This window comes from Peromyscus californicus, unplaced genomic scaffold (genome assembly GCF_007827085.1).
Source record: "Peromyscus californicus insignis strain IS unplaced genomic scaffold, ASM782708v3 Scaffold_3__1_contigs__length_106647218, whole genome shotgun sequence".
In the NCBI taxonomy this organism is placed as follows: Eukaryota; Metazoa; Chordata; class Mammalia; order Rodentia; family Cricetidae; genus Peromyscus; species Peromyscus californicus.
In genome coordinates this window covers 90,596,299-90,618,097 of record NW_026294551.1, presented here as the reverse complement: position 1 = coordinate 90,618,097, position 21,799 = coordinate 90,596,299, and positions in this window count along the sequence as shown.

Genomic DNA, 21,799 nt, shown 5'->3' with positions numbered 1-21,799 from the left:
ATCCTGCTTCTGGACACCTTGTGAGTGTGCGCCACGATATCCTCATGCCACAGCTCTGGCCAGGCTGCTCTGTGGCGAGCCATGCTGTCTGTCCTCCTTGTCTGCAAGCATGTGCCTCAGGAGGGATTTGAGTGCTCAGAGCGCTTTTGGGAGCACAGCTGGGCAGTCAGGATGACGCTCTGAGTGTGTGAGGAAAGACATGAGCCGCGGCTGGGGATGGCTTGTCCATCACCTGGCAGCTAGAGAGCTGAGCAGCGCATAAGCGGCCGACGTGCCTGAGCCATTTGGGCCAGTGTGTGATCCCTCAGTAGGTGTCTGTTGGAAAAGATGGCTGAGGACAGCCAAGCCCATTGGCTTCTCGCAGAGGGCCACAAGCCATCTTTGGAATGTCATGGGTTAGCACTTTGAATGGACTCAGGGCACTAAAACTGAGTTCGGATGCTTGTTATTGGCAGCCACAGATGGACCACCCCTGTCCTCAGTGCCACAGTGAGTCCTGGTCGTCCCAAAGCTGGAAGCCAATAACGTGCCAAGAGCAACTATTAATACCCAGAAGCAAAATACAAATGGGAGCTCAGTGGACAGGAGTGCTTGCTGCTCAAGCATGAGGATGTATGATCGGATCTCCAGTTCCCACCTAAGAAACCATGTACACCTGTGACCCCGGCACTAGCTAGGGCTCAGAGACAGGAGGATTGCTGTGGACTGCTGGCTAGCCAGCCTAGCCAGAAACCAGTGAGTCCCAGGTTCAGTGAGAGACCCTGTCTCAGGGAACTAAGGAGACACTCTACTCTGGACCCTATCCACAGAATTAAGAAACAAGCCAACCAGCCCCCCAAACTTGAACTGTGTATATATCATCACTTGTCATCGCTAAGAGCAGGAAGACCCAGTTCCCCTTGATGGAAGCTCAGATTTTTCATGGGGCTTCGAGAAAAATCATCTTTCTCCCAGCAGAGCTGTGATTAGAGGTGTTTTCATCAGGTCCCCTTTCTTCCAGTTGCTCTTGCTTCTCCAGCTTTATTCTGGCTTTAGCTTCTCAGCCCAGGCCACCCAGGGGCAGTGGGCCACTGATGGGGGCAGCGCTGCAGCTGCTTCCTCCAAATTCTCTGGGATTCAAGGCCGGGCGCTGGGCGATTACGCCGCTGTTAACTAGGATTAGCTATTTTCGCTCCCTGTATTTATATCATGGAAGCTGCAGGGTGATGCTGCCAGATGCCAGCGTGGGCAAACTGCCCTGCCTCCTGCACGCACCTGCTGCTCTGCTAACGCCCAGCAAGGTGGCAGTTGGTGGGGGAACAGACCTGTCAAACCCACAGCCCTCTTCCCGAATGTCCAGAGCGGTGACCTGAACCATAGGCAGAGTCACAGCTTGGTAGTGACAGGCAAAGGCTGCATCTCCACTTGGGGGAGGTGAGGCTGGAGGGCTGGCAGTGGTCCCTGCAGAAGATGCCTGTCACCTCTCTAATCCCCTGAAGACTTCAAGTCTAGGAGCCGTCTTGCCTGTCCCCACCCTGCTCTACCCTGACCCATTCTGTGTATCTCCCAGGTTGCATCTGAAGCTGGGGAAAGGGCAAATGCCTGGGAGGCCTGACTTTAAGGGCAGAGGACTCATCGACCCTGCTGCTTCTTCTTGGCCCGCCTGCCTTTGTCTCCACCTCTTCCGTCCACCCTGCTTGTCAGCTCAGCTTTCAGGACGTGCAAGAGTTTTCTGGAAGGGAAGCCTTGCGGTGTGAGGGCTGTATGACGTGGCCAGTCAGTGAGTTTGATACCAGCCCCAGTGCGGCAAGCCAGGCATCTGCCTTGTGCCCCGGAAGGCAAGGCCTCTTGCTGACTCTTCTCCTTTGCAGCAAAAGTGGACAGTGCTAGGCCTCACCACATCAGGAACCCGCTGCTGCTGAGTCTCAGGATTCGGCCGCAGCTAATCCAGCCCCAGCCCTAGGAAACCAGAAAGTGGCTGAGGGTCAAAGTGGGTTTCTCTGCAGTGGCCTGCCAGCCCCCTGTGCTCAGCGGGCTCTGTCTCTCCCAGTCTTTCTCTGTTATCACCTCTCGGGGTAGAAGTCACAATCATAAATATGACAATAAATAAATGGTCAATTTAAAGATGAAAAAAAAGTTAGGAGCCAGAGAGGCTAATAACCTGAGTTCCAGTCCCCAAAGTGACAGGAGGGAACTGCCTTCCGAAAGTTGTGCTCTAACCCCACCTTCTGTCTCTGTGTCTCTGTCTCTCTGTCTCTCTCCTACACACACACACACACATTTTGGAAAATGTTTTAATTTAAAAGTTATGGCTGAGCAGAATGGTAATTATATTTAATGCCAGAACTTGGGGGAGAGCTGCAGCCACCCTCCTCTGTGTACTGTGCCCAAGCAAGCTGGGCAGGTTGGGTCGGGGAGGGGAACACCTGGTGGGGATTTATTGAGGGCTATGGGTTAATGGAAATGAGAAGGGGGAGAGTGTAGCAGGAATCTTAAAAGTTCTTATTAATAAAAACAAACCTGGAGCCAGGTATTGGGGTCAATGCTGGAAGATCAGAGAGACAGAACAAGCCACAGCCACCTCACCTCGCCAGTTCCTCAGCTGATCCTGTTTCCTCAGACTGGAAGCTTCTGTGTCCTCCTCCCAATGGCTCTCAGCTGAACTGCTGCTCGAAAGCCTGAAGCTTAACCAGCTAAAAGCTTCTAGTTTGTGGTCCTCACGCCTTATATACCTTTCTGCCTTCTACCATCACTCCCTGGGATTAAAGGCTCACTCTCTGGGATTAAAGGCGTGAGTCACCATGCTTGGCTGTATCCTTGAACACATGGATTTCTGCCTCTGGAATGCTAGGATTAAAGGCGTGTACTACCACTGCCTAGCCTCTATGTTTAATATTGTGGCTATTCCGTCTCTGACCCCAGATAAGTTTATTAGTGTACACAATATTTTGGGGAACACAGTACCACCACAGGAGAGAAGTTTCATTTTTTGTGGGAGCTGTGGTACTGGATTGAACCCAATGGCTTGGGCGCACCAGGGAGGGCGTCCTATCACCAAGCACATCCTGAGCCCTAAAGAAACTTCCTGACTGGCAGAAGTTTACAACGGCAGAAGCACAACATTACATGTTTGGGAAAATTCAATTCTTTGAGGGAAAAACAGGGAGAGCGTTAAAGTCCTCCCCCAGTCTATTTTCTGTTACTATAACAAAATACCACAGAGTGGGTAAATGTTTAAAGAAAAGAGGTTTTCTTGGGCTTGATTTCTGGAGGTCCAAGCTTGAGGAGCTGCAGGTGATGATGGCATAATCTGAGGCAGCAAAGGACATCACATGGTGTCGCATGTTGGGAGACAGGGGGATGCCACCCATTGTCTTTCTCATTCCTGTCTTCTGGTATTCAGTTATGCTCCTTTCTATCCATGACCTTTTCCAACCCTAATCCCTCCCGAAGGTGACCTCTAAGCACCATGATGTGATTAAATTTCTGCCTTGATATCTCACGGGGGATGAGTGGGGGTGGGGGGCTCAACTCGGACACGCTTTAAGAGATGAACTATGTCCAAACCACAATGCACCCCCCTACCCCTATCCACTAACAAAGACTGCCCTGATGAAATCATCTTCAGTCAGGAAGGTGACTTCCTGGCCCTTTCTATACAGAGGGGGAAGTGGGAGAAGCAGGCTGAGAAGGGGCCACATGGTCACCTTTGTGTCACCTTTGTGGCCTCCCATTTCCAGTGCCTTTTCTGGGAGCCACTGCACTGCTGTAGGAAGCAGGGGCAGCAAGGCTCGGGCTACAGTTGTGGTTTCCAACATAGACAGCGGGAAGCGTGGCTGAGCCCTTTGCAGCTCCTAACTCAGAGGAATGCCAAGGGGAGACAGAAAAGCCTTAGAGAACTTCTTTCCATCGTTTGGTTTATGGCGTTTGCTTGCGGTTCTTCTGGTGCATATTTTATTAGAATATGTTAAATATTCATCACATCATTATGACATTTTCACATAGATAAGATGTTTCGGTCACATTTATGCCCCATTATGGTCCCTTGTTCCCTTCCTACTAATGCTCTTCCTCTGCCTTCTACTTCAATGGTCTTTTCTCTGCTGTTATTGACCCAACGAATTGCATTAGGGTTGCTTACAGGACAAGGGTGAGAGGCCGTTTATAGGATCAGGGACACCTACCCAGTGGGCTACTCAAGAAAATGCCTTCTCCCAGGGCTGGAGAGATGGCGCAGAACTTAAGAGCGCTCACAGCTCTTGCAGAGGACCCTGGATTCAGTTCCCAGAACCACCCAGTGGGGCTGACAGCGGGCCTCTGACTCCAGTCCCAGGGGATCTGATGCCCTCTTCTGGTCTCCGGTAGATGCGACGCTCATACCTTCACCTGGGCAAGTAACCACACACACAAAATAAATACATAGGGCCAGGAGGACGGCTCAGTGGTTAAAATCCAGAGGACCCATATGATGGCTCACAAACATTTGTTAACTCCAACTTCAGGGGACTTGACACCCTCTTCCGGCTTCTGCAGGCACCAGGCATGCACATGGTACACAGGCATAAATGCAGGCAACACACCCATACGCACGAAATAATTAACAGTAAATAAATAAATCTTAAAAAGAAAGAAAATCTCTCTCCTTCCTCTTGCAACCACTAATTGCCTGTAGCTCCTCAGGGAGAGGAGGGGCCTGTGAGTCCCTGCCTATGCCAGGACAGGATTAGGAGCTCAGGTGTGCAGCTCTGTGCAGATAACCTTGGCCACGGGGAGTTCAAGAATGCCACAGCCACGGCATACCCAGAAGACAGCATTTCACAACACTCTACCCATCTTCTGGCTCTTCCATTCTTTCTTCTCCATCTTTCAAGATGTCCTGAACCTCAGAGGGGGTGATGTTGATGTCCCACATATAGGGGAGCATTGGACAGTCACACGAGTCTTTGTGGTCACCCTTGTCCTTTGCAGGAAGAAGCTTCATGACCAAAGCTAATGGCAGTGCTCATCTACGGGTAGGAACATAATTCTATAGGAAGCAATTTGACAGACCCCAAATGTCTGCTTAGCAGATCAGTGTCTATTGAGCTTCCCCACTGGGGCTACGGTCTCCTCAGCCGGGGCTTTTGACTGAGTTCGCAGTACCAGGTGTGAACGCCCCTCCTTTGGCCTTACTTTCAATCGGGCAGCAGTTGCCTCTCCCTGTAACAGACTGGCTGCTCTGGGACCGGAGCGCTCATCTTGATTGATAGTGCAGCATTCAGGGTCCACAGCTGCAAAGATCACTGATTGTCAGAAGCCCTGGAAGACTTCTGGCATTAGATGAATACCTTCTATAACTTAAAAATTTAAAATTACATTATTTATTTATAATTCTTTTAAAAATATTTATGTTTATGTGCATTGGTGTTTTGCCTGTGTAAGGGTGTTGGGTCCCCTGGAACTGGAGTTACAGACAGTTGTGAGCTGCCATGTGAGTGCATGGAATTGAACCTGGGTCCTCTGGAAGAGCAGTAAGTCTTCTTTCTTTTGTTTGTTTGTTTCTCTGTGTAGTTTTGGTGCCTGTCCTGGATCTCGCTCCGTAGACCAGGCTGGCCGTCAGTATTCTTAACCGGTGAGCCGTGTCTCCAGCCCCTCTATTATTTATATATGTGTGTGCTTGCACATACATGCTGCAGTATGCATGTGAAGACAAGAGACTGACTTGCAGTCATCGGTTCTCTCCTTCCACCATGTATGTCCTGGGGACTGAACTCAGGTTGCCAACCTTGGCAGCAAGTGGCCCAACCCTCTGAGCCATCCTGCCAGCTCCCTGTGTGTCACAGAGCTGAGGACACACTCCTGGGCTGAGTCTCATAGTGAATATAAACACATACAAGGCTTCTCCACCTGTGACGCTTAATGCTGTCAATGAGAGTTAGAGTCATCACAGAAACATGCCTCTGGGTATGCTGAGGGTTTCCCCTCAGGGCTTAGCTGAGCAGGAAAGCCCCATCCTGGGTGTCCCGGAGCAAACCGTGAGGAGAAGGCAAAGAGCACCAGTGTTAATCTTACTGTTTGCAAACTGCAGATCCGCCCGCCAGGCCAGCTGCCTCACACTCCTGCCTTTCTCGACATGACGACATGAGGGACTGCACTTGAGGCTGTGGGCGGGAATAAACTCGGCCTCCAGCAAGATGCTTCTTGCCAGGCGAAAAGCAACTAATTACATGCCCTCCCCCGCCCCCCCCCTCCCCCCCCCCCCCCCCCCCCCCGCACTCCACCACACCCCCCTCTCCCCCACTCCCCCCAAGCGCCAATTCTTTAGAAAATTTATCAAGATCACCAAGTTCCCTATCTTTTTTTTTTCTTTTTTCTTTTTTTTGGTTTTTCGAGACAGGGTTTCTCTGTGTAGCTTTGCGCCTTTCCTGGAGCTCACTTGGTAGCCCAGGCTGGCTTCAAATCCACAGAGATCCGCCTGGCTCTGCCTCCCGAGTGCTGGGATTAAAGGCGTGTACCACCACCACCCGGCCAAGTTCCCTATCTTGATGCATTAAGAGCGCTACTTCTTTACTACTAAAAATAATATTACTTTTAATATCTTCATCCATACAGAAAAATGTTTTCTAAATATAGATTCCGAGAAGTAGGACCAATGTGTAGTGTCAAACACAGAACGCTGACAACTACCTTGTGTGTAATTGACAACATCTGTACATATCTAACATGAGACTAACTCAGGGGAAGTATTCTCTACCTGATAAAGATTTCTTTCTGTTATTAAAGGGGTGTTTTATTGTTAGATTTTATTTATTTTATGTGTGTGGGTATTTTACCTTCATGTGTAGCTGTGTACTGTGTGTGTGTGTGTGTGTGTGTGTAACTGGAGTTACAAACATTTGTGTTGTCATGTGACTGGGAATTGAACCCGGGTCCTCTGGAAGAGTGGCCAGTGCTCTTACCTGCTGAGCCATCTCTCCAGCCCTATTTTATTTTTGATACGCTGTACAGTCCTGGCTGTCCTGGAACTTGCTATGAAAAGGAGGCTGGCCTCGAACTCACAGAGATCCGCCTGCCTCTACCTCTTGAGTGCTGGGATTAAAGGAGTGTGCCACCACACCGGCTATTTCTTGGTCTTTCTGTTTGTGATGTTTTTTTTTTTTTTTTTTTTTTTTTTTTTGGTTTTTTGAGACAGGGTTTCTCTGTGTAGCTTTGCGCCTTTCCTGGAACTCGCTTTGGAGACCAGGCTGGCCTCGAACTCACAGAGATCCACCTGGCTCTGCCTCCCGAGTGCTGGGATTAAAGGCGTGCGCCACCACCGCCCGGCTGTTTGTGATGTTTTTGACTGTTGTGACAGCCCTATTTTTGCGACTTTCCCTATTCTTGCCCTTCCAGAACCATGTTCAAGGTCATTGGCGGAGTGAATTCCCACAAATGTTCCTTTTATTTGATCATCTGCTGTGCTGGGAACTTTAGGATTTTAAAGTCTGGAGACCCATGTTGTATAATTTCATGGCATTTTCTTGTATTGTCTATGATCATTCCTCTTTGACCTTTTTTTTTTTCTTTTAAGGTTTATTTATTTATTACGTATACAGTATTCTGCCTGCATGTATACCTGCACGCCAGAAGAGGGCACCAGATCTCATTATAGACAGTTGTGAGCCACCATGTGGTTGCTGGGAATTGAACTCAGGACCTCTGGAAGAGCAGCCAGTGCTCTTAACCTCTGAGCCATCTCTCCAGCTCCCCCCCCCCCTCCCCTTTGACCTTATCCATTCTCAGATAAAACTTCTGGAACTCTCTGTCATTGGATTTTCCTCTTAAGTTTTCTGAATTGACCCTCTAAGTCCTTTTCAATCATTTCTTACCCATTACCATGTCTGAGACTTTTTATTCTTTAATCTTTTTAAATATCCCATGTGCATTCTTTTATTAAAAGGTTTGGTTAATCTAGAGACAGTTAAACAAGAATGTTTGCTGAGGGGCAGAGGACCTGGGTTCAATTCCCAGCACCCACACAGTAGCTCATGACTGTCTATAACTCTAGTCCCAGGGGATCTGCCCTCTTCTGGTCTCTGTGGGCACTGCAAGCATGTGGTGCACAGACATGCATAGAGGCAACACCCATACACATAAAATGAAAATAAATGAATCTTTTTAAAAAAAACGTTGTTGTTTTTTTTTCTGAGTAATTTCTTGTTCGTGGTTTTTTTGCTTGTCTTACGGTGTGTGACTCTGGTCTCATGGGAGCTTAGCATCCCTTCCTGTTCATACATCAGTCGCTGTAACTCAGCATTTTCCACAGAGCCCTGCACTGTGTCTGTCTGCTGGGACTCTTTATCCTTGGGATATATTCTGGTCTCTTTCACGGTGGATAAAGAGGCTGGCAGTCGTTGCCTTTAAGTTTATGTTGAAATCACAAGAAGTAGATTGGAAGCTCTATTTATTTTTAAATGGTAGATAATTCTCATACCATTAAGGTCACCTCTTTGAGGCACACAATTAGGTGACTTTCTGTGTGTTTTTAAGTTGTACAGCCACCACCACTATCTAACGCAGCACATTTCATCATCCCAGAGACAAACCCGGACCCACTAGACACTCCTCCTCATTCCACCCCCAGCCACTGGCATCCACTTATCTACTTTCGGATTCGACTATTTGGGAACTCATATAAATAGCATCGTACGATACACGGCTTTCTCTCACTCGGCATGTTTTCAGAGCCCATCTCTGCTGCAGCACACACCGGTGCTTCCCCATGTATACACCACGTCTGGTGCATCCACGTAAGTCTGTCACTCCTCTCCTTGCCATCACAGAACACCTGACAAAGCGACTCCAGGCGGGAGGGCTTTATTTTGGCTCACAGTTTGAGAGTGCAGCCCATCATGGCAGAAAGGCGTGTGCGGCGGCAGCCGGTCACTCTGAGCCTGCAGCTGGGGAGCGGAGGGAGATGGACGCTCATACCCTGCTTGCTGTCTTCTCTTCATTTGGTTCAGGAGCTCAGCCAGCGCGTGGCCCCACCCACCTCCGGGTTGGGTCTTCCCTGCTTAATTAAACCTTTCTGGAATTACCCTCATAGACACAGCCAGAGCTATGTTACTACGGTGATTTTAAATCCCATCACATGGACAGTGAATTTTGACCATGACAACCCCACTCCTCGACACTCAAACACACCGCTTCATAGCACATCCCCCGACTCTTGGTCTCGGGAGTCTCATTTTCATCTCATAATGCAAATTCGTTTAGTTCATCTCGAAAAGCCCTCAGAGTCATTGACAATCTCGACACTGTTGAAAAGCCCAAAATTCAAAGCTCCTTCTGAGCCACAAGGCGATCTCTTAAGTGACTGTGACCAGCCCATAGAAAGCAAGTTATATGTTCCTAAAATACACAGAGTAAGAATGCCCATTCCAAAACGGTTTGCTCAACAAATATTTCTTGACTGCCTACTATGTCTGGGTACTTCACTAGGTGCTAAGGGATCACGTGACTGAAAGTCACCCACTCTAAGGATTGTACACATTAGTGAGATTGAGCGACGACAGGGTGGGCACAGTTCTCCAGTGGCTTGTGTGAGGAGTTGTTCCGGGGTCCTCACAGACATGGGAGCTCTATCACAGAGGGGTGCCTGATATCGAGGGCTGGAGAAGAGGGAGCTGAGGTGGGAGCCACTTAGCTCAGGCTTGGAAGAGAGCTGAGTTCTCCAGAGACCTCCATGTGGTCCAAGAACCCTGTTAAGTTCAGAGAGGAAAGTGAAGCCACGTTTGTCATAATTTCTGGCATGGAGCTGCCTCCCTAGGGCCTGTGGGGGATGAATTGTACTTCTTAGGGCCATTGGCCCAGTGCCTGGCTTCATCTGTGGTATGGCCACGATTTTATGGTAACCACTAGTGTGGGAGGCCACGGCATTGGGCTGAGCCTTCAAGACAGGCTCATGTGGGAATGTTTTGGACCCAGTCTCACTTTCTGGGTTATTCTTAGTGCCTGAATGTCCTGGAAGAGGTCAGTTTGGCCTAGAAGCCCCGAGAAAGAAACCAGGACCAGACTAAAGCCTAGGCTAATGAGTCTAGGGGACAGAGATGAGAAATGTCACCAGCTGAGGGTCATCACATTGGGAAATATTCAAAACTCAGTTATTTATTATTTGAGATGGGGCTATGCTACGTAGGCCAGGATGGCCTTGAATTTGGGCTCCTACGCCTCTACCTCTCATATGCTATGGGATATGGTCTGTACTGCCATACCTGGCTGTTGATATCTACTTTTGATATTTTTTCTCTTTGTCCATGTTCTGTCCCTGCAAGATGACAGAGGGTTAATTTTCCATTCATAGTAGTCCAGGTCAGGGAAGTGGCCTGGTCCAGCTGGATGCCTGCGTCCTCCCTGAACTTCTGGAATATGCTGAGTGGCGTGAGGGCATAAGGGCCAGGAGGAGGAGGTCGGAGTGCCTAGGGGATGTCGGTGGGAAGGGAGGCTAAGGCGGAAATAGACCCGGGGGAGGATGTATGTCACAGGGCTGGATTTAGTCAAATGTTTTGGGAAGCCATTTCTAATTATGAATGTCTTCATGAAGGAACAAGCCACCTCATGCAGCTGGGGGTACCCATTTGCAGTTTAAGCAGAGGATGTGATATTAGAGATGTTGGATTAAGTTGCACTTGGGTACCAATGCTGGCCTGGGTACTGAGAAGCCATGTGATGTCCAAATGCCCCCCTGCAGCCTTGGGGTTCATGTATGAAAGGTGAGGAGGGTCACCTGTCACCTCCTAGGGGTTAGGCGAGTTCAGTGGGGTGATACTATGTCCTGCGCCATGCTCAGCACCTAGTTAACAAGACTGCCTAGTCCATGGCAAATGGTTACCATCTGACACAAGGAACAGATTACTCAAAGCTGTGGAAGTGAGGGGCCGCAGCTATGAAGCCACCTCCCTCTGGCCATTTCCCCCTCCCTTTGAAATTCCACTTTCCTGTTGTTTGACTCACTCATCATTCCCTTAGGAGCCTCTGGAGACCTTCTGATGGATCTTGACCCACGGGAGTGTCTGCTTCACACACAGGGACGCTGCTTCCAGTGCGGCAGGGCAGTGTAATGACAGCACCAGCATTCCCTACCACAGCCTCCGAACAGCCCAGGCACCAAAGGACACCGTGAACTTAGAGAGCAGAATCCAGAGGGGCAAGCCCCCTGCTGCTTCCCTTAGCAATTCAGGTCTTATTGCTAACTAGCCTATTTATTTCTGCAAGCATTCCCCGGGGAGTGTATTTTCTAGACGTCGACAGACAAAATAAAGAATACATTTTTGCATTCTTCCATTTATGCAGTTTTCCCTGTGTGTTGTGTATCTCTTCATTATTATGACTTTTGATGTTCAGGTAGACAAACCATGATGGACTTACCTACCTGTGCCACTGATTTATTTCTGAGACAGGGTCTCACGTAGCCCAGGCTGGCCTCCAACTTTGTTGCGGCAAATGATCTAGTTCTGAGTTTCCTGATGACCCCTCCTGAGTGCCACTAGACCTTGGTTCATGCTGGAGATGGAACCCAGGGCTCCCTGTATGCTGCATGCTGCGAGCACGCCACCCAGGGATCTCCTTCTCCAGCTCTCCTCCTGTCTTTCTCGTTTGTGAGGCTGGTAACCTTGTAACGTTCATCTTCTCTCCTCCAGCCTAACTACGCACACTGCTTCCTCAGGCAGTCTCTGCTCCAGTGTTTGGCTCTTTACCTCCAGGAGTTTGCTCCTTCCCAGCCAATATTGTTGGGAATTTCCCGGGGTGACATGTGCTTTTCCTTTTTCTAGAATTGCTCTCTGAGTGTCAGGAGCAGGCTGCCTCAGGTTGTCAGGATTTGGCAGTCCAGGCAGGGAGAACCAAGGACAGGCTGCTATCCAAAGCTCAATGTCGCCTTCAAGTGAGAATGTGTGGGAACTGCAGAGCTGGGAGACCCGGCCTGTGTCACCCTCCTAGGGAGTGGTGTGGAGATACCAAGGGTTTAGAGATGGGTCTGGGACAGCTAGGCAGCAGTCACCAGGCTGCAGATGGGCTCTTTATTTTATATTTTATTTTATTTCTTTTTAATTCCATCCAGCTATCTAATCTATTTCCTTCAGCGGACAGGGAAGCAGTGGGGAGGAGAGGGACGAGGAAAGGGTGAGGGTGTGTGCACAGCCACCATTAATTAAATACCTGTCGCATGTCAGTGTTTTGCTGGATGGTTTACAGGCATCAGTGCTAACTTTCATAGCAAGGATCTTGCAGCTGCGGTCTAACAGATGAGACACCTAAAGCTCAGAGACACGCAGTCATTCGTCCAAGGTCGCCCAAGTGTCAGATGCAGATGTTTTGAACGGAGCCTTGGTGAAGTCTAAGCTTGCCTATTTTTGCTATGCCAGGCCCATCTTCAACCAGACTGTCAGGACAATGAGAACCTGGGCCCAGGATGATTGGCATATCCTTTGGGACCCCAGGACTATGTTACTGTCGTCCCCAGAGCTTGGTTCTCTGACCCTAGTGGGGCTCCAACAGACTGGCACCAGGTCCCAGACTGCCAGCTCCCCGTGCATCCTGGCTCCTCTAAGGCAGTATCAGGCAATCACAAGGTGCCTGCTGGCCTGTGGTTCAGCCGTGCCTCCCGCCCCAAATACTGAAATATCCTCCAGCAACACGTGTCTTAAAAAAAATCAGAAGGTAAAGGAAAGACAAGCAAACAAAATCTCCGTAATCTTACCTTCCAGATATAATAATAATAATAATAATAATAATAATAATAATAATAATAATAATACATTTAAATGGCAAAACAGTTACCTCAACAGTACAGAGAGCAGAAATAAGAAGTAACTTCCTGAGAGTCCTTCCAGAATTTTCTTTAGCTATAGACCAGCGGACGCAGATTGAAAACACGCCAGTTGGACTGCTCTGGGCACACCTCTCGTGTCTTCGCTTTTCCGCCTGTGACGTTTGCAGGGCCCTGCCCCCGCACAGCAGCCTCGGAAGAGCAGGCCCCATTGGTTTTTCTCCTTGGTATACTCACCCCGTCCTAGGCAGCGCCCCAGGACAGGACCTACAGGACCTTGCCTTGGTCTGCCCTGCATTCCTGCGGTGGCGGTGGCAGGGGCTGCGGACTGCTGCCCTCTCGTGGCCGGTCCGGGGAGCGTCTCAGTCCTCGCCTTCCAACATCCCACCCATCTCTCCAGCTACACAGTTAGTCTATTCTTGGTGTCCCAAAGGGAGGCGACTCTTTGTTCTCCCCTCACGCTCACCTAGGGGCGAAACCTTGCCTCAGCTGTGAAAGTTAGTAGAAACTCTGACAATGACAGGTGCCTGGGGGTGTCCAGCTCCGGCCTAAGAGACGGGATTCCTTATGCTTGAATTGACATTTCAATGTAGGAGGAGCAGGTGCGCTTGGCTTTACCACGTGATTAGCAGAGTGCGCTACCCTCTATTTACCCACCCATCTAACTGACCATCTCTCCATCCACTCACCTATATGTCCACTCAACTCTCCTGACTGTCAGCGTCCTGAGTTCTGTCACTTAGAATAAGTTCAAACTTCAGTTTCCACATATTTAAACTGACTATAATGAAAGCTAAGTGTTGCAGAGATGCCAGAAGAAAAAGTAGAATAATGTCTGTGAAATATCTAGTGCATAATGGCTGTTCTGTAAACAGCATTTATTGGATCGTCATCTTTTGGAAATATATGCTTTCCTGAGGGAGGCGGGATGCAGGTTCATACAGCAGCTGGAGGGTTTCAGCACGCACGCAGTGTTGTGTGACATTGTAAGGCATCTTTGTGCACGGGGAGTGTGTGCAGGCTGAAGCAGTGTGAAGGAAGGGAGGGCTGCGGGCGTGGCATGTCATTAACCTGACTCTTAGGAGATGGGATTGCAAGACAGAAGCGGGGTGCCCAGAGAAGGGATGCTTCAGCAAGGATGTTTCCCAGCCCATCAGCCATGGAACCCCCATGGCAGAGGCACTCCATTCCTGTCTGAGGCTTAAAAACATCAAGGGCAACTTTAGCCACTGATTTATAAGTTATTTAATGATGCTATCCAGGAGTCCTCTGTGAATCCAGACAGAAACTACTAGGTCAGTGGTTCTCAACCTGTGGGTCATGACCCCTTTGGGGGTCAAACAACCCTCTCACAGGGGTCGCCTAAGGCCATCAGAAAACACAGATCTTTACAATGGATAACAGTAGCAAAATTACAGTTATGAAGTAGCAACGAAATAATTTTATGGTTGGGGGTCCCTACAACATGAGGAACTGTGTTGAAGGGTCTCAGCCCTAGGAAGGTTGAGGACCACTGCTCTAGACTGACTGCAGAGGAGGGTTCAGGGGTTCTGACAGTTAGGCATCTTCTGCTTGCCAGTGATTACTAAGTAGTGTGCTGGGTTCTTCATGTACCTGTGCGGTGGGAGCATTATACATATTTTTGAGGATTAGGCCGAGGGTCAGAGAGGCCAAACGACTTGCCCAGGACACTGCCATAGACCTCTCACATTCTCGAGAGTTTAGGTCTAGATAAGAACTACTTTCCTTTACCTGGGTCTTCTAGGTTGGCCCGACTGTCTGAGAATTTTTCCTTTTCCATCAGGCAGGACTTAACTGTCTCCTCCTTGTCAGAACTCCCTCTTTCTTTTTTTTTAAAAATTTATTTATTTTTTCTATTATCAGCTTGATACAGTATACATTCTTATCCTAATAGTGAAATGTTTCACTGAGGCTTGCCCAGTGATTGAGTAAAACCAAAACTTATTATAAGTCACAGTCATCCTAGGATCCCCCCTGCTATGTAGCCTCCCTGGTTCTGTGGGTTGCAGTCTGATTGTTCTTTGCTTTATACCTAGTATCCACTTATGAGTGAGTACATACCATGTTTGTCTTTCTGGGTTTGGGTTACCTCACTCAGGATGATATTTTCTAGTTCCATCCATTTGCCTGCAAATTTCATGCTGTCATTGTTTTTCTCTGCTGAGTAGTACTCCATTGTGAATATGTACCACATTTTCTTAATCCATTCTTCAGTTGATGGGCATCTAGGCTGTTTCCAGGTTCTGGCTATTACGAATAGTGCTGCTATGAACATAGTTGAGCATGTTTCTTTGTGGTATGATTGAGCATTCCTTGGGTATATGCCCAGGAGTGGTATGGCTGGATCTTGAGGTAGATCGATTCCCAATTTTCTGAGAAACTGCCACACTAATTTCCACAGTGGTTATACAAACTTGCACTCCCACCAACAGTGGAGGAGTGTTCCCTTTGCTCCACATCCTCTCCAACATTGACCGGCATTAGTGTTTTTGATCATAGCCATTCTGACAGGTGTAAGGTGATATCTCAGAGTCGGAGCTCCCTCTCTTTAGACCATGACCTGAGCCTAAGCCCAGGCTTCCAAGCCCTCAAATCTGCTGAGCAAACGTACCTCCATGGGACAAGCCCCTGAATCAATGAGGACAGGGGTGTGCCTCCTATGCTGCTAGGCCGGCTGTAGGCTTATCAGCTTTCCTTTGTAAATAACTCTTTAAAGGTACTTTGTTTTAATTTTATGTGTGTGAGTCATTTGCTGCAGGCATTCTGGGTACCATGTGGATTCCTGGTGCCCTGGGAGGCCAGAAGAGTGTGCCAGAGCCCCTGGAACTGGAGTTAGAGGCGACCGTGAGCCACGTGGATGCTGGGGAACAAACCCAGATCTTGCAAAGATCTTGCAAAGAGATCAAACTTGCAAGAGCAGCAAGTGAGTCTAACTGAGGAGTTGTGTCCCAAGGCCCCCTTACACGACTCTTTAAATCTTAAAAATCTGTACAAATCACAAGAAATTAAGAGCTCAAGCCCCCAGTGCAGCTCTTCTGTGTCCCAACAAGTCACCACCTAGAGGGTGGCAGTTAGCTTGGAGTAGAGCACCCACATCTGGGTGGGCTGGAAATCTACCTCCACAGGTGCCCTTGGGGGAAGCAGAGGCATGAGGAGGGGACTTGGTGCAGGGCGTTCCTGGTCAGTGACTGAGGGAGATAACAGGGGCAAAGCCTCCAGGGGTGGAGGGATGGGCACACTGGGAGGAAGATCTGGGCAGTCTCTGTGGAGAGGGGAACATTGCCAAGGGGAAGCTGGCTGTACAGAAGCCAATACATTTAATATCTGGGCCCTAGGGCACCAGGGAAGCCGCCTGGAGCATGGAGGGAATGGCTCTCTTAGGGTTCCAGAACAAAGTGTGAATGAAGAACAAAGCAAGTTGGGGAGGAAAGGGTTTATTTGGCTCACACTTTGCTGTTCATCACCAAAGGATGGACGTTGGGACAGGAACTCAAACAGGGCAGGAACCTGGAGGCAGGAGCTGATGCAGAGACCGTGGAGGGGAGTGTTGTTTACAGGCTCAGCCTGCTTTCTTATAGAACTCAGGACCAGGAAATGCCTACAACGAACTGGGCCCTCCCCCTCTGATCATTAAATGAGAAGATGCTTTACAGCTGGATCTCATGGAGGTATTTCCTCAACTGAAGCTCCGTTCTCTCTGATGATTCCAGTGTGTGTCAAACTGACACACAAAATCAGCCAGGGCAGGAGCCTCCCTGCACCCGTGTGCCAGGTGGGGGCTAGCAGCTCCCTGAGCACAGTTTAAATGTATAAGGCAAAACAAACAGACAAACACACAAGCTCAGATAACAAAACCCAATTGCTCAGCCCTTCAGACTCAGAACCCCTTCATCTAAAAATGAGCTGTGGAAACCAGCCCCCAGGTGCCCCAAATTCTAGGCACAGGGTGCCCTTGAGGGTCCTGCTTGAGGTAGAAAAGGAGGGGGGGTGGAGGGGAAAAAAGGAATCAAGGTTCATCTATTATTATTATTATTTTTTTTTTTTTTTGCCATAGTGAGAATTGAACCCGGGACCCTAAGCATGCTAGGCAAACTTCCTACCATTGAACTATGCCCCCATTCATTTTGCCTAGTTACTTTTCACATTTTGAGGCAGAGGCTTACTAAGTTGCCCAGGCTGGCCTTGAACTTGAAATCCTCCTGTCTCAGTCTCCCTTATAGGCCTATGTTTCAGGGTCCAGCTAATGTCAAGAACATAGCCCTCCATGCTCACTGAAGGAAGCACAGGTGATAGGTGTGGGTGCATCAGACTCCTTCCCCATAAAGCACACCATGAATTCCCCTCCGTGCATAGGAGTAACGGTTTGGCTGAATCTGCACCAATCTATTGACGGAGCTGCAGGTGTGGAGGCTTCTCAGGATTTGAACCTGGGAATCTTGTACAACTACAGAAGGCTGCCCTACAGTGTGTGCTGGACCACGCGGCTGTCCTCAAGCTGGAGGTGCAGTGAGGAGGCAGAGGACACCTGGAATGTATATGCAGGCTCTGGGTGTGAGGTAGGAAGGCGGCCGGTGGGGAAGTGGTTGTGACATGGGTGTTGGTTACATGGGATTGGGGTCCTGTCCCTTCTGCTTCCTTCCTCCCTTCCTTCCTTCCTTCCTTCCTTCCTTCCTTCCTTCCTTCCTTCCTCCCCCCCCTCTCTCTTTCTCTCTTTCTTCTTTCTTTTAAAGACAGGGTCTCTCTATGTAGCTCTGACTGTCCTGGAACTAGGTAGACCAGGCTGGCCTGGATCTCACTCTGTAGCCCAGGCTGGCCTCAAACTCACAGAGATCTTCCTGCCTCTGCCTCCTGACTGCTGGGATTAAAGGCATGAGCCACCAAGCCTGGTGTGATATACTCTGCATTTAAAAGATGTAAGTTGTCATTCTAACAATCAGCTTTTAATGTGGCTATGGTTTGTGTGTGTCCCCCAAAGGTCTGTCTGGGAACTTGGTCCCCATTACAGCATTGCTGAGGTGGGACCTTCTAAAGGTGACTGGGTCCCTTGGGAATGGATCAGAGCATGGATGTCTCCCTGGCACACATGCTAGCTTCACTGCGGGATGGCTTCCACCGTGGTATGTAGGAATCAGGCCCTTGCCAAAGGCTAGCCCTGTGCTCCTGGGCTTCCCAGCCTCTGGAGCCAGGAGCTAAGTATGCCCCTATTTGCCAGTCACCAGGTCTAAGCCACTCAATTTTAGCATCATAAAATGGATTAAGTCAGGTTAAATTCAGATGGAGCCCTCATTTCTGGAGGGTGACCCACTGGAGGCAGCCGTTCCTCAGTTTATGGCCTCTGGACACGGTAGTCCCCACTGCTCCCTTCCATCTCTGACCTCTGGCCAGCTTCACTGTGACGTGGAGATGTGAAACAGGAACAGCATAGAGTGCTCAGACAGTGTCCGAGTGTGGTTTCCAACCCCCTGGTTATGCGATGTGGCTGCATTAGCTAACTCTCTGCTATCTTAGTTTACAAATCTGAGAAATGGGAACAACATTACTGCCTGCTTTCAGAGCCTAAACTGCTGTGACTTTTTTTTTTTAGGCACAGTCAGGTGCTACAGGTAGGTGTTTCGGTCCGTGACAGACTGCAGTGTGATGGTGGCCCCCTAAGAGGGGAATGGAAGAAGACAGGATACAGAGCTAAAGGGTGGGGAAGTGGCGAAGGGCTGGGCCAGGCTCTGCACATGCTGTGAGCGCCTTCTGAAGCAGAGGCAGCACCTTGTGGATAGTAGCGCTCACAGTCAAATCAGGATGGAGAGAGACCCCAGCTGCGAACACAGCCACAGAGGACACTTTCTGCAGAGTGCTCCCAAGGACAGCCTCAGCAGGTCCCCAGTTTCTCGCAGGAGGTGGCTGCTCCAAGGGTGTCACTGCCCTGGCTACCACCCAGGGTGTAAGGGGCAGATCAAGGAGGCAGACCGTGCCCAGGCAGCTGCCCAGTTAAGCTCTGTGGAGGCTGAAGCCAGCCCCGGCGAGTGCAGATTTCAATGGGAAAGTTTAACAAATGGGAAAAGTACAAAGTTTCAGAATGAGGAAAAGCCTATGGAATAAGGACATGAAGGAAGATGTCTTTGTACAGATGTGGTAGCTTCTGGGTTAAGCTGTTATAAAACAATTGAGACATTTTAAAAATTAAAAAGTTTACAAGATAAAAAGCTATGGTAGGTTAAAGGTCACTCGGTGTTGAAGAGAGACTTCTTATACAGTCCTTGTGGCCAGATGTGCAAGGCTTTTAGTGCCCATTAGTCTCAGCAGAGTCCTGGGCCTGCCCCGAACTCACTACTCACTGGCTCACTAGCAGAGGCTTGCAGTCTTTGGGCTGCATTCACAGTCAGTGCCCTAGATGGTGCAGCATTTGAAAATCTTCTCTGTCCGTCGTCTGTCTGTCTGTTGCTCTTTCTCTCCCCCCATCGTGTGTATGTGTGTGTGTGTGTGTGTGTGTGTGTGTGTGTGTGTGTGTGTATGTGTGTATGTGTGTGTGTGTGGTGTTACATGCGTGTGTGTGTGTATGTGTGTGCTGTTACATGTATGTGTGTGTGTATGTGTGTGTGTGTGTGTGTGTGTGTGTGGTGTTACATGCATGTGTGTGTGTGTATGTGTGTGTATGTGTGTGTGTATGTGTATATGTGTGTGTGTGTGTGTGGTGTTACATGCATGTGTGTGTATGTGTGTGTGTATGTATGTGTGTGTGTGTATGTGTGTGTGTGTGTGTGTGTGTGTGTGTGTGTGTGTGTGTGTGTGTGTGTGTGGTGTTACATGCATGTACCCATGGAGGTCACAGCAGGACAGTGTGTTTTCCCCTGTTGCTTTCTGTCTCCTTGCCTTTAGACAGGGTCTTTCACTGACTTGGAAGTTCCTTGTTTTTGTTAGTCTGGCTGGCCCTCAGGCTCTGAAGAGCCACTGTTCTCTGCCACCAACACTAGGGTTACAGGCACAGGCAACCACAGTTGATTGTTGTTGTTGTTTTTTTTTTTTTTAAAAAGACTGGGTCTCTCTGTGTAGCCCTGGCTGTCCTGGAGCTTGCTATGTAGACCAGGCTGGCCTTGAACTCAGAGATCTGTCTGCCTCTGTCTCTCAAGTGCTAAGATTAAAGGCGTGTGGCACCTTGAATGACCTCTGAAAATCTGTTACACTCTAGTTTTACTGTACTTTCCCACACTTAGGTATGTTTAGTACACAAATATTGTTGTATTATAATCACCCATAGTATTCTGTACAGTAACATGCGTTGGGTTTGGAGCCCAAGTTCAATCTTGGGTCAGATCATGGCTCCCTCTCTGCCCACCTTCTCTCTATAGGCTACACCTCCTAGCTGAGGTACACAGTGTGCTCTACCATGGCAGTCTACAGCGTACTCCGTGGTGTTTGCACAAATAAGCAAGAGTTTTACAAGGCCCAGGGCCAGAGTGCTCGCCTAGCATGTGCGAGGCCTGGGTTCTACTCTGAGTGCTGAAAGAAGGCAAGTGGGAGGAGAGAGGAAGTTCACTAAACGATGAAATTAGACGCTCTTCTCAGAGTGTGTCGGTAAAGGATACACGACTGTCTTTGTGTTTCTTGGCTGTGGGACTCCCTTCCAAATGACAATTCTTGGCAGATGGAGGGGTCTGCAGAGAGGGCGAGTGTGGAGAAGGCAGGTCAGGGAGGAAGGGTCCAGGACCTTTGCCCACAGCTGCATCTTCGGGCCTTCTACTCCTGCCTGGGACCTGCCCTTCTCTGGGGACTGCTGGGCAGCCTGTCTATCTGGTCACCAACACCTCAGCCTGTCAGGAGGAGCCCAGTCCCCTCTGCTCAGTACAGACACTTCAGCCCCAGCAGGGAAGGAGTACAAAGGCGCTATCTAGCCCAGTCCCTGCTGTGTGGCTGTGTCTGAAGTCTGGGCTCAGATGACAGAGGCAGAATTGAGAGCCCTGGATGGCAGCTGTGCTCTGAGCTGTCAGCCTGTCAGCCAGGGAGGGTGGACACACTCCGGCTTGCTGGTTCTGCCCGGAGAGGCCCGGCCCTGATGCTGTGCAGATCCTCTATTTATAATTTCCCATGATAACAGGCCCATTCATCCCTTCTGCAGGCCCTAATTGCCACGGAGCAACGGATGACAGCTTAATTATGAACCTCACAAAAATTGAACTTGGGCTGTGTCAACAAAGTCCGTTCCCTGTCACCCAGGGGTGGCTCTTTGCCCTTCATTGTAGCAAAGGGCAGTTGGAAAAAAAGAAAAGGAAGAAAGAAAGAAAAAAAAAAAAGGAAAGGCTTGGCTGAATTCCAGTTCCAACAGACTTTGATTTTCTGGCTCCAAAGCATCAGAGTTTAGAGACAGAAGCCCTTTCCTGTGGTTGGCTGGTCACTGCCTGGTTGGAGTGGCATTTTGGTCCCCAGAGATTTGGGATGTGAGTGTTAAAAGGGACTCTGGGGACTGCTTGTTTGGGATTGAAAACTGGGCACAATTCAGCCTGCAGATGTTTTATTTGGCTAACGGAGTTTTCTTTTTTAAACTTTAACAAACTTGGTGGTAAAATCCACATCACACAGAATTAACCATTTTAAAGCTCACAGTTCACTGCCACCTCGGCATATCCGTGATATTTACAGCACAGCCGTCAGCTGCCTCCCAAGTGTTTTCACCGCCTCAGAAGGAGCCTCTGTACCCATGAAGCCCCGATTTTCTGTTCCCACCCCCACAAGGAAGGCCCTGGCCACTACATTCTGGTCCTGCTGCCCAGGATATGTCACAGACACAGACACTGTGGCCCTCAGTGTCTGGCTTGGCCATCACTTCCCTCACTTATGAGGCTCATGCATGCTGTCTCTGTATCAGCATTTTTATCATCATCATCATCATTTTATTATTAACAGCCTGAAAAGAAAACACAAGAGATTGTGTGCTGCCGCCTAGCAGCCTTATCTGCTTTCTCAGCCTTGTGTGTGGTGACACGCTGTGTCACATGACAGAATCAAATGAGTTGTCGTGGTGAAAAA